At 35.2% G+C, this 10,135-nt stretch overlaps 1 long non-coding RNA gene across 2 annotated transcripts in view; it reads right to left on the bottom strand.

Moving 5' to 3' along the window:
* Positions 1–547: 547 nt before the first annotated feature.
* Positions 548–10,135, bottom strand: part of LOC114017409 (uncharacterized) — a 29,136-nt gene continuing 19,548 nt past the window's right edge. Inside the window, exons 1-2 of one of the 2 annotated variants that reach the window (XR_008730968.1) lie at positions 4,403–4,538; positions 548–3,049 (exon numbers count right to left, since the gene is read on the bottom strand). This is a non-coding gene — a long non-coding RNA (uncharacterized LOC114017409). Of the gene's footprint in view, positions 3,050–4,402; positions 4,539–10,135 lie in introns of those variants that run through there. The other variant, XR_008730969.1, reaches the window with a different exon arrangement.

Below are 10,135 nucleotides of genomic sequence, written 5' to 3'. Positions count from 1 at the left end.
TAGAGCTGTCTGTGCACTGAAATCCTGCCATGGAGCAAAACAAGCTCTAGTCTTTTGGGGATCTACGTGATCAAGTAAAATGCCAACATTGACACTTGGTGTGATTAAACAGGCTACTGTATCTTTATAAATTAATTATACAGCAGTGCAGGCTGTTCTGCCAGAGAGAGGTGGCGTTAATGCTAACACCAAGACTGAGATCAGTCTCTTTTATCCTCTAAGGTTAGGTTTGTTCTACCACTGATGTCAAAGGGAGAGCTGCCACTGCCACAGAACCTCAAACTACATGAACATACCACTATTAATTTGATCACCTGTAATGTCAGTGCCTGTTGAAGTTACCTGACATTCTGCCATCCATCACAGAGAGCACCATCATCATACAGACTCTTTCTGCAGCAGAAACAATAGCAGTCATTGCAAAACTTTTCAGGAAAAGAAATTTAATGAATATTTTGTACCTGATAATGTTGACATCTATATTGATGTTTGATGGCATGTGAAATAGGGCTTTCTATATATCAAAGGAATGGAGAATGTCAAGGGATTGTCACGGCTTTTATTAGCATTAACAGGTATCTGATACTTGTTGAAGGCAGAATATAAAATTTCCATTCATTGCATGTTTATAAGAAGGAAAAAATCATCTATTGGAGGAAAAAGTTTCAGGGGAAAACGTAGGAGAGGTGAGAAATATTTTATGGCCAGAGCACAGGAACAAAGTCTGGTTTGCTTATTTTTCTGATTTACACAGCTCATAAGATCTTAGACACATTATTTCATTACCATATGCCTCTTCTCCATAAAGTATGTCCCTTTCCTATTTGTCTGTGCCTCCTTATATCTCTTCCCTATCTTGTCTGGCTGATCACTTCCAGAAGTCAAACAGCAGCCCCTTCCAACATGGATGCAGGAGGTAATTCAAGAAACCTAGAGATTTCATGTGCAGGCTCACAAGTTGCACAACAAATTGATGGCTTTTATTCACTGTCAGTAACGCCTGAGAGAATCCACAGTAGAGAAGTCACCAGGACATACACAATGGTGCCATGAACCATATGCACTCTGTAGGCTGCTCACCTGGCCTAGTATTTTTAAAGGTAAGCCCTTTTATTTATTGAAAGTCTCCTGCTACAAAAAAACATAAAGCATAAAGAAAGCATGGTGTTTGGTATGACTTGTTATATGGTGCTATCATACAGTATAAATATATATAGTTTATCTTGACAAATGTGCAGAGAACGTGTAAGCTACTCTGACAAAAGTGTCTGATTTTATCCAAGTTTTTTCAGGTGTTAACAGCACTCTTGAAATATGACATGGTGAGTCTGAAATGGAATTTGAAGTTATTCTGTTAGTTCTAATGCAAAATTATGAAAATCCTTTTTTTGAATTTTTACTGTTTAATTTTACTTACAGTCTCACTGTACTCTATCAGGTATTTTAGGTACTCTTGAGTTACTAAAACTACCATTTTAAAAATAACTTACAAAATATAGTTTTAAAACTGCCTATATGAGCAGAAAGCTTCCCAATTTAAAAGGGAAGGGAATAAAAAAAATTAATTAGATCTTAAGGTTCTTAAATGCCAGGCAATTTATGTAAGCAGGACTGAAAAGTTTTGTAAAATATTTATGTTCTGTCATTTTTTTCCCCCAGGAGACAAAAGAAACAGTATAGATCTACCTCTATGCTTATCTTCAGCTATTTGGTAACCATAACTACATCCCACCATTGGCTGCTTAGTAGAAACTAAAGCTTCTATAGGACATCTGTTTTACACGCCTGTTAAACATTTATTTCTTTAAAAATATCTTCAGGAATTCCTTTATTTTTTACTTGAGAAAAAATTACTGTTGCTTTCTATTAAGAAAAAGGAAGCAATCTCCAACTTGCAATTTTTGACTTCTGCCACACCAGGAGTAAGGTTTCAGCTTAAGCCAAGCACTCTTTCTGAGAACACTTGTGTGCTCTTGCAGGCACTGAATTCTGTTAACTTCTTGGGGATGTCTGGAACACAGGGCCTAAACACTGGCTCAGACAGAGAATGGATACCTCTTCTTGTTACCATGGATTACCTCCTTCCTATTGTATCTCAGAATCACAGAATAGTTGAGGTTAGACCTCTGGAGGTCACCTGGTCCAACCTCCATGTTCAAGCAGGGACACCTGGACATCATCAGAGACATCAAGAAATCATGTACAACACGACCTTTTACATAAAGGTTCTTCCTATTTCATGAGAGACCAATGCAGTTTTAGAGTGAATACTGACATGAAATGGAGATTGTTGACATTTTTAGAGAAGCAGATAAGATCTTAAAGGGATCTAAATTTCAAGAGTGCTGACAAATCTGTGTCCTTAGTCCTAGCAGTCTCGTTTACAGCAGGTTCCCAAGGATGAATCATACTGTCTATGATAGACATTTGTGGCACTGGATCTACAGGCATCAAGCTTTTCATTTCCACATGTTCATAATTGGATCTTCCATGAAAATTGAGCTCAGACATGCCCTTGAAAATAGAATTCCTCATTTTGCATGTCTTCCTTAAAATACTCTTCATTTTGAACCAACATAAACCAGGGTTTGGTAGTTTCCAGTTTCAAGGCAACAAGAAACCTTCTGACTGATCTCTGATTTCTAATGCTTGTTCACCAGCGAAACTATACAAGTTTCTGTCTTGGTAAAAGGATTTTCTATGGAAATATCCAACTGTTTTGAAGTATATTCAAGTGACCTGTATTTAAGAAATATAATTCTGAAGTTTGCATTTAGACAAATGGAAAATAGCAGACTGTTAATTCTGTTGCATGCTGCTGTAACTGGTACTGACAGGAAACTAAGTCAGGCTGCTCACTTCTGTCTTCATGTAGTCTCAGATGCCTGCAGCACCACTTCTCATTGCATTCAGCTTCTACTTGTCTTTAACTCACCTTCTTACTCCAGAAGTCTCTTCTGTCTGTAGCATGTCTTCCTTCTTCCTCTTCCTTTGCTGCTCTAAACATGTCTGTCTCTTCTGCATTCCAGAAAGGTTCTTTTTGACATACCTGTCAACCAAGAAAAACAAGCACAACCTGTGGGGATATGCTTTATGAGAAAATATGCTATCAATTAAGATAAGGATTTGTATAAAGAAGGAGTTGATAAGAAGTCTTGTCTAAATAGTTGAGGGTGAGAATGTAAAAATGACAGAAAATGTATGAAATGGCTAAGAACCATATTGGGTTACACTGAAAACTGGAAAATAAGGGATAGGAAAAATAGGAGGAAGGAGATTGTGCATAAGGGGATATTTGAGGGTGTTCATGAAAAAGCACTGCTATTGTGATAACATTGGATTAGGAGGTTTGGGGTTTTTTGAAATTTGTTTTTATATTATATATTTCAGCTCTATGGAAGAAAATGGAGAAGAGGCGGTGGTTAATATTTGTTTGCTTTATCCACAGATGTCCAAATTATATCAAGTCATCCCAAATGCAATCCAAATTTACATCAAAAATAGATAATAGCAATGGAAAATTTATTTGCTGGGATGTGTCTTCTGACATGACACTCTTTCAGTCAGGTTCTTAACTTATAGTACTATATTTAAATGCCTGTTGACTAACTAGAATGATTGTTGTGCAGCAGCTACTATTTTTATGCCTTTAAAATAATTTTCTGAAGTATGAGTTTCTCTGATTTTTGTAGTTCCTGATTGTTAGTATAACAACGTGGTGATTAGTACATTTACATTAGTTTATTTAAGAAAATTTAACAACCTTGTCTTTATTCAGGTCTTCAAATCCATCACTAAGCACCAAAATAATGGTAACTTATTTTTTTCAGAATTGCTAAAAACCCACAAATCTAACTGAATTTACCAAAATTTGTAGGTGCTCAGAAAGCTTTCAGATCAGGCAACTTGTGTTTAAGAGTAAAACATAAGTTTAGGAACTTAACATTGACCACAAAAAAATCAAATACATTTTAAATGTGAGCTCTAAGAAATTAAAAATGTTCACTATTAAAGTGATACTTCATTAACAAAGAGATTAAAACCAATAGAAGTTAAACTTTCAAACAGCACTATGTTAAGTAAGCCATAAAAATACAAAGAACATTACGCTATGGAATAGGGTTTATGAATTAACATTCAGTCTTTAGTATTATGGTTTAAAATATCCTCATGTATTTTATGGATATCACCCCCTGTCCTGACCTATGGAAATTTTATTAGAAGATTCAGTCTCTACAACCTAAAGAATGCCTAAAATTTTGATTTTCATTAATTATGGTTTTAATTTCCTTCTCCTTGTAAATACCTGCAGTTTTTTCATCCCTGCCAGACAAAGAAATCACATTACTTTGACCTCACAGCACTAACTGTGCTTTGTTGTTAGATATGTGGAAACACTTACGGTCTTCCTTTCTTGTCTTTTCATTTTCCCTGGAAGTTAGCTTGCTGGCTTCCTGAAAAGATCTTAGGAACAAAACATAACAGAAGGGTTTGTTGGTGCATCCTGCTACAGAATTTCTTAAAGTGAGTGTTGCCTGCCTTTGACTTTTGCAATGTCAGTTAAGTGAACACCAAAGTCACTGTGTGCAAATCCATAGCACATTGGATGAAACAAGATTCAAAATTTTCAGAAACAGAATATCTTTGGTTTTGGTTTTGTTTTGCACCAGCCATAAAAAAAAAAAAAAAATAAATAAAAATCTCTAGTCTGTCACTTCCTCAGACATCAATTCCTCAGAAACTGAGGAAATCCTCAGAGTGATTAAAACACATACTCAGGAGCGTGCAGTGAGAAACGTATTTAATGCTGTTCTGGCTTGTCATGATCTGCAGTGAAGGCCAGAGTTGCTGCAGGTTTTCACATCAAGAAATCTCCCATCAGCACTTTCAAAATTAAAATAATGTCAAATTGACAAGGTTTGTTCAGAAAATCAATACAGATGTTTTAGACATTCCTTGGTTAATACTAGTTGTCTTTTAAGCCTTTGTTTCCATCTCCCGTAAGTGTTGGTACTTCTGTATGTCCTCAAAGAAATCCAACTACAAACAATGTTTTCTGTCTTTGCTACTCTGCCACTCATGTTAAAAGCTGTTCTGTGGTTTCTAAAAATAACTGCTAAGAGGTAATAAAATTGTGTCTAATATAACTGCCATTCCATCACAAGTTTGTGAGCTTAGTGTTATTTTTACATGAAAGCCGACCTGAGTCAGAAAGACACCAATAATGAGGGGAAGATTCTTTTTTTTGTGGCAAGATCAGTGAGAAAGCTCTCTGTTGAACACATAATGAAGTTCCTCATTAAACTCCTATTACTGCATTGCATTTTGGAAAATGGGATTTAAATAAATCTGTAGTATTTTTTAACTGTTGGAATGCTGCCAGAAAAAGGAGGTGGTAGAAGAATGAGGGGTTGAAGAGAATAACGACTCCTGGATGATTGTAAATAGAGAGCAAGCATTTCCAGATGGATTAGAGTCAAGTCTATGGCTTGATATAACCAAGATTTTTCACTAGCTGTATTAGTAGCTATTTTCCCAAGATTAGCCGTGATTTTGGATGTAAATTGAGGCATGGTGACTCACATGTCTCTTTTTGAAAATCTTTGCCTGAAAACTGTGTTTGTGCAGCACATCATAAAGATGCGCATTGTGGAAGACATTCCTCATTAGCGCTGTGACGTATACTGTAATGCAAATACATGGGACGAGAGGGGAAGTTGGTGGCAAAAGAAGGGAGGTAAAAAAAGCATGTACCATGTTTACATCGCAATTAAGTGCAACTGCTTGCTAAAATTCAGTGATAGAACATTTTGTTGCACATCCGCTTGGCTTGGTTGCCACCTTTTCCATACAGTTATACCATAGTCTAAAACAGGGCAACATTTGTTTGATTTCCTAGTGTAACTCTTTGATAAGTATTATAGTAGCATTAGGGATCACTGTAGTGTCTGTTATTTTCAGTGCCTTCCTAAACCCAAATACTACCTAAATCACCACTGATTTATGCAGAATTATGGTGCCCTTACAGAGGTACAATTATGCAGATATACAGTAAGAATCAGAAGGTTTTCACATGTAGACTGCATGTTCACACAAATACTAGATACAGTGTATCAGAGGAAATTATACAGTTCATTTTGCTTTTCATTTTTCTCATACATTATTCACAGGATTATCACTCTACCTATGATGTTTGCCACAGAAGAGATGTACAACTTCATTGTTTAGACATAGTAAAATTAATACAGGTATTTTAAGGGTTCTAATTTTTGCTTATGATTGTCCCTGAACGAGCTTCCCTGACAGATTCATCTAATACATATACTATAGGATCACCATGATAAGGTGTAGCTGTATAGTACATAACTAAATACAGTGTGAGGGAAAGATACAGTTAATACATTGACTTAGGTAGAAACAGGTGTGTACAGACTGCTTTATGGAACTGAAACACAAACATCTTTTTAATGATTAGAGGAAATGGAAATTTCAAGAAGAAAATACATGACAGTGAAAAATAAATGAAACATCCACGAGAATTAATAATGTTTGCCTATAAAAAAAAACAGGTAAAAATACAGCACTATCTTCTCATTTTCAGTCTCATTGTGATGTTCTGTAAATTGATAAATCTAGATTGCAGTTTACCACATGCTAAAATTATGACCTTTCTTACATTTTACTCCTGTTTATTATATAGTCTTTTCTGCCCTTATCAGTTATATTCATATATATCCCATATATATCCAAATATATTCCATAGTTTATAAAAGAATTAAGCAAGAAATCAGCTTCTCAATTTTTTTTTTGAAGGACCTAATTATCCACCTTTGTGGTCATTAGCAGTTAGTTAATTTTCAATTGATCACCATTAACATTTTTTTGGGTATTTTCAAAATGCAAAACCTGTAAAATAAATAAAGCATTAGAACATCTGTGCGGCCTTCTCATTATACTAATCTTAAAGTAATTAAGGGGTATATTTGTTAATGTATAGTGACATTATGGTCAGTTGTTTTGCTGGGATAGTCTTATTCTTTTGCTCTGCCAGTATTAAAACTGTCTCTTAAAGCATAAAACAGACTTAGAAAATATCTTCAAAACTTAATTTTGTCATCCTGATTGGAATAGAGTGTATGTTAATATAATGCTACTTGCATCACACAGAACTCAGCAGCAGCTCTGAAAGCACTTCATACATAAGGAGATGACTGCAAGGTGATTTCCCTAAAGGCATTTAGCAAGCCCCTGACAGTACTTAGAGTTGATCCCAAGTCTGCTGAAGCACATTCCCACGCTTCCCTGACTGACTAGGAATCTTGTTTTTTTGAAGAGAAATTAAACTTGAGGGGGATATATATATTAAAACCAAATTGCAATATCCTTGCATGGTGGAAGTGACTCTTCTTTGTCAGTGAAAGTGGTTTTCTTTGCCTAAACAACAAAATAATTAAGTGGAAGCTAGACAATGTATTTTGAAGTTATTAGAAACATTGGAAGTGACTACAGACTCTTAGATATGCATGGTATGTGCACCTGACTAGAACATCTTCTGTTCATATGTTTGAAGGGAATGAGCTTGTTAATGTAATTCCCTCTTGCCTTTACCTTAAAATCTCTTTTAGAATTAAGAAACTACTGCCTCGGTGCTTGCATTTGCACTTTTAAGTCAACTCACAGGTCTCACTGGTGATTAAAACCCCAGCTTTAACATTTTATTTGCCATTTCTTGCGTTTGTTTTCCTTTCACTAATGTTTGACACAAAAAGTTCTCTATCTCCTCTATCTCCACTTTTAAATACTTATTTTTATTATCACGGTCAAGATAATTTCTTCAGATGACATACAAATTTGTAGTTTTGTACAAAGGCGGTGTCACTGCATCATTTTCCCTGCTATAAAAGACTAAATAAAATGAAAGGAAGACAACAAAATAAACCCCACCAAGCTCCTACTGTAGGCAGCTGTAGAACGAGCATTCAAATAAGTGGCCAAACATCAGTTTTCTATATTGAGGTAACCATCCATGTTTCAAAATGAAAGTATTTCAGTTAACTTTGAAAACTGTTTTGTTTTGGGTCCCTTTGATCATCTTAGTGATACAATCACTGCAACAAACGGATTGTAGACAATATATATGAGAAGGCAACGCGATGTAGGTACCCAGCTATGTTCTGCATGTATGTAGAATTCCTCACCACCATGGGAATACCTGCATTACACTTTCAGCAGGACTCAAAGAGTATGTCTGACCAAACTTGCTGAAGCATGCACTTGGGAATACGGGGACCACATGAGCATAGATGGCAGTTTATTAATCCCCCAGGAGATGAGGCAATCATCTAGACAAGGAGTGAAGGTCAACGTGAAGCAAATTATCCCATACTCAACCTTACTTTCAAAATAACTCTTTGTAAGTGATACATACATACCAAACTACTTGATCTCTTTCAAGAGTAAGAACAATAGTTAAAACTGTTATTTTAATAATGCCTGTAAGACCTAATACAAATTAAAGCGTCACAGTTCTAAGTGCTGAGTAAAACTCTAGTCTATTACTGAACTGTGTGACAAGAAACCTTGGTATCATTATCTAGAGGAGGAAATGAAACATCGAGGCTATAAACAGGACTCAAACCCAACACTTTTGCTTCTAAGGCCCAAGCTTTAGCCACAGAATTTTTTTTTTTTTTATTATTTCTCCAAAGCACAGTCTTTTAAAGGGTGGAGTATTGATTTCTTTGTAAATATGTATCTGTAAAATATAACTTTTTATGTTACAGATAGGATCTGTTTGGGATAGCTGTGCCGTGTCACAGTGTATTAAGTCACAAAGGGTTACTCTAAATATCTCAACTCAATCTGTCCTAAAGCAAGAGAATAATCTGAATCCCTTCAATGCAAGCACTATAAATATTTAATTACCTGCAATTCTCAGTTCACCAAGAATAAGATCTTATGAGCCATGTAGTCCCCAAATTTTACCTGTGTAATAAAATGATCTGTCAAATAGCAAGAATTCATTACCTTAACTATTGATTTGGTTCAGGTGCTGGTAAAAAGTGTTAATTTTTCATGAGACTCAGCACAGATGATAAAACAGCACAGAGTTTTCAAAGTATTGATCATCTCAAAAACTCCATGTACTGCAGCCCCATAATTAGAAGGAATGAACAAAATGTCCTATAGGCCAAAGGAATTCTCATTTCCTTCGAGATTGTTTTTTAACCTCATAACTGCCTGAAAGTCCACATCAAAAGCAGTACAGTAGTGATTGCCAGAAGGATCAACAGTGCTCTGCAATTACAACATCTGAAATGCATCAGTAATTTTTGAAAATTCTTCTGGAAATTAACATAGCTGAAATTTGTTTTTGTGGTAACTGCTGCTAAGCGTAGATGTCTTATTCCAACAACTTTGAATTGTAAAATTTTGTAAGTTAAATGCTATCCTGTATGGAAAGAATTAATCATACTACAATTCCATACTTTATACTGTATTCTGTGTTCCAGCTTACAATAAGGTAGAGTCAAATATTGTCTAAAAGTTATTTTCAGAAACAAATACACTTTTATTTATAAAAATTAATTTCTACTATAAATGTTATCTCTAAACCTTCATTTTCTGCCTAGCTCATATCCCATTTGGAAAAGCCTTAATAAAAAAAGCCCACTCTGTTTTTTCTCAAATATGCTTTCATTGTCTTAGAGAATATTCTAACAAATAAAGTTATGATCTACAATTATTTGGTAACTTAGTTGGCAGAATTAAATCTATTTCTGAAAGGTGAAAACAGCAAAGACAACTAATTGGCATTTGTAAAAATGTTTTATTAAATTTTTTAAAGGTTTCACCTTAAGAGCGATTAAAACTACTTCCTGTTCCAAAGCAACAACTTTGTGCATTCGTGTTCCCTACCAACATGCCCCTTCCTACGGAAGGAAATGCTATAACCTGCAGGATCTCTGCAGACGAAACTCCTGTTTCAAAGCATGCTGGTATAGTCCAGATTTTAGACCTTTTTTTCAGACCTGACCACAGAATTCAGGAGCTTTTAGAGCATCTGGAGGAACTTAATTTTCACACAATTTCATCCCTTAAAGAGATGACATACAGGATCATATAGAATCATTTA

This window comes from Falco cherrug, chromosome 2, assembly GCF_023634085.1.
Source record: "Falco cherrug isolate bFalChe1 chromosome 2, bFalChe1.pri, whole genome shotgun sequence".
NCBI classification, from domain to species: domain Eukaryota; kingdom Metazoa; phylum Chordata; class Aves; order Falconiformes; family Falconidae; genus Falco; species Falco cherrug.
The sequence above is the reverse complement of the archived record's forward strand: the minus strand, read 5'-3'. Positions and strand labels throughout refer to the sequence as shown.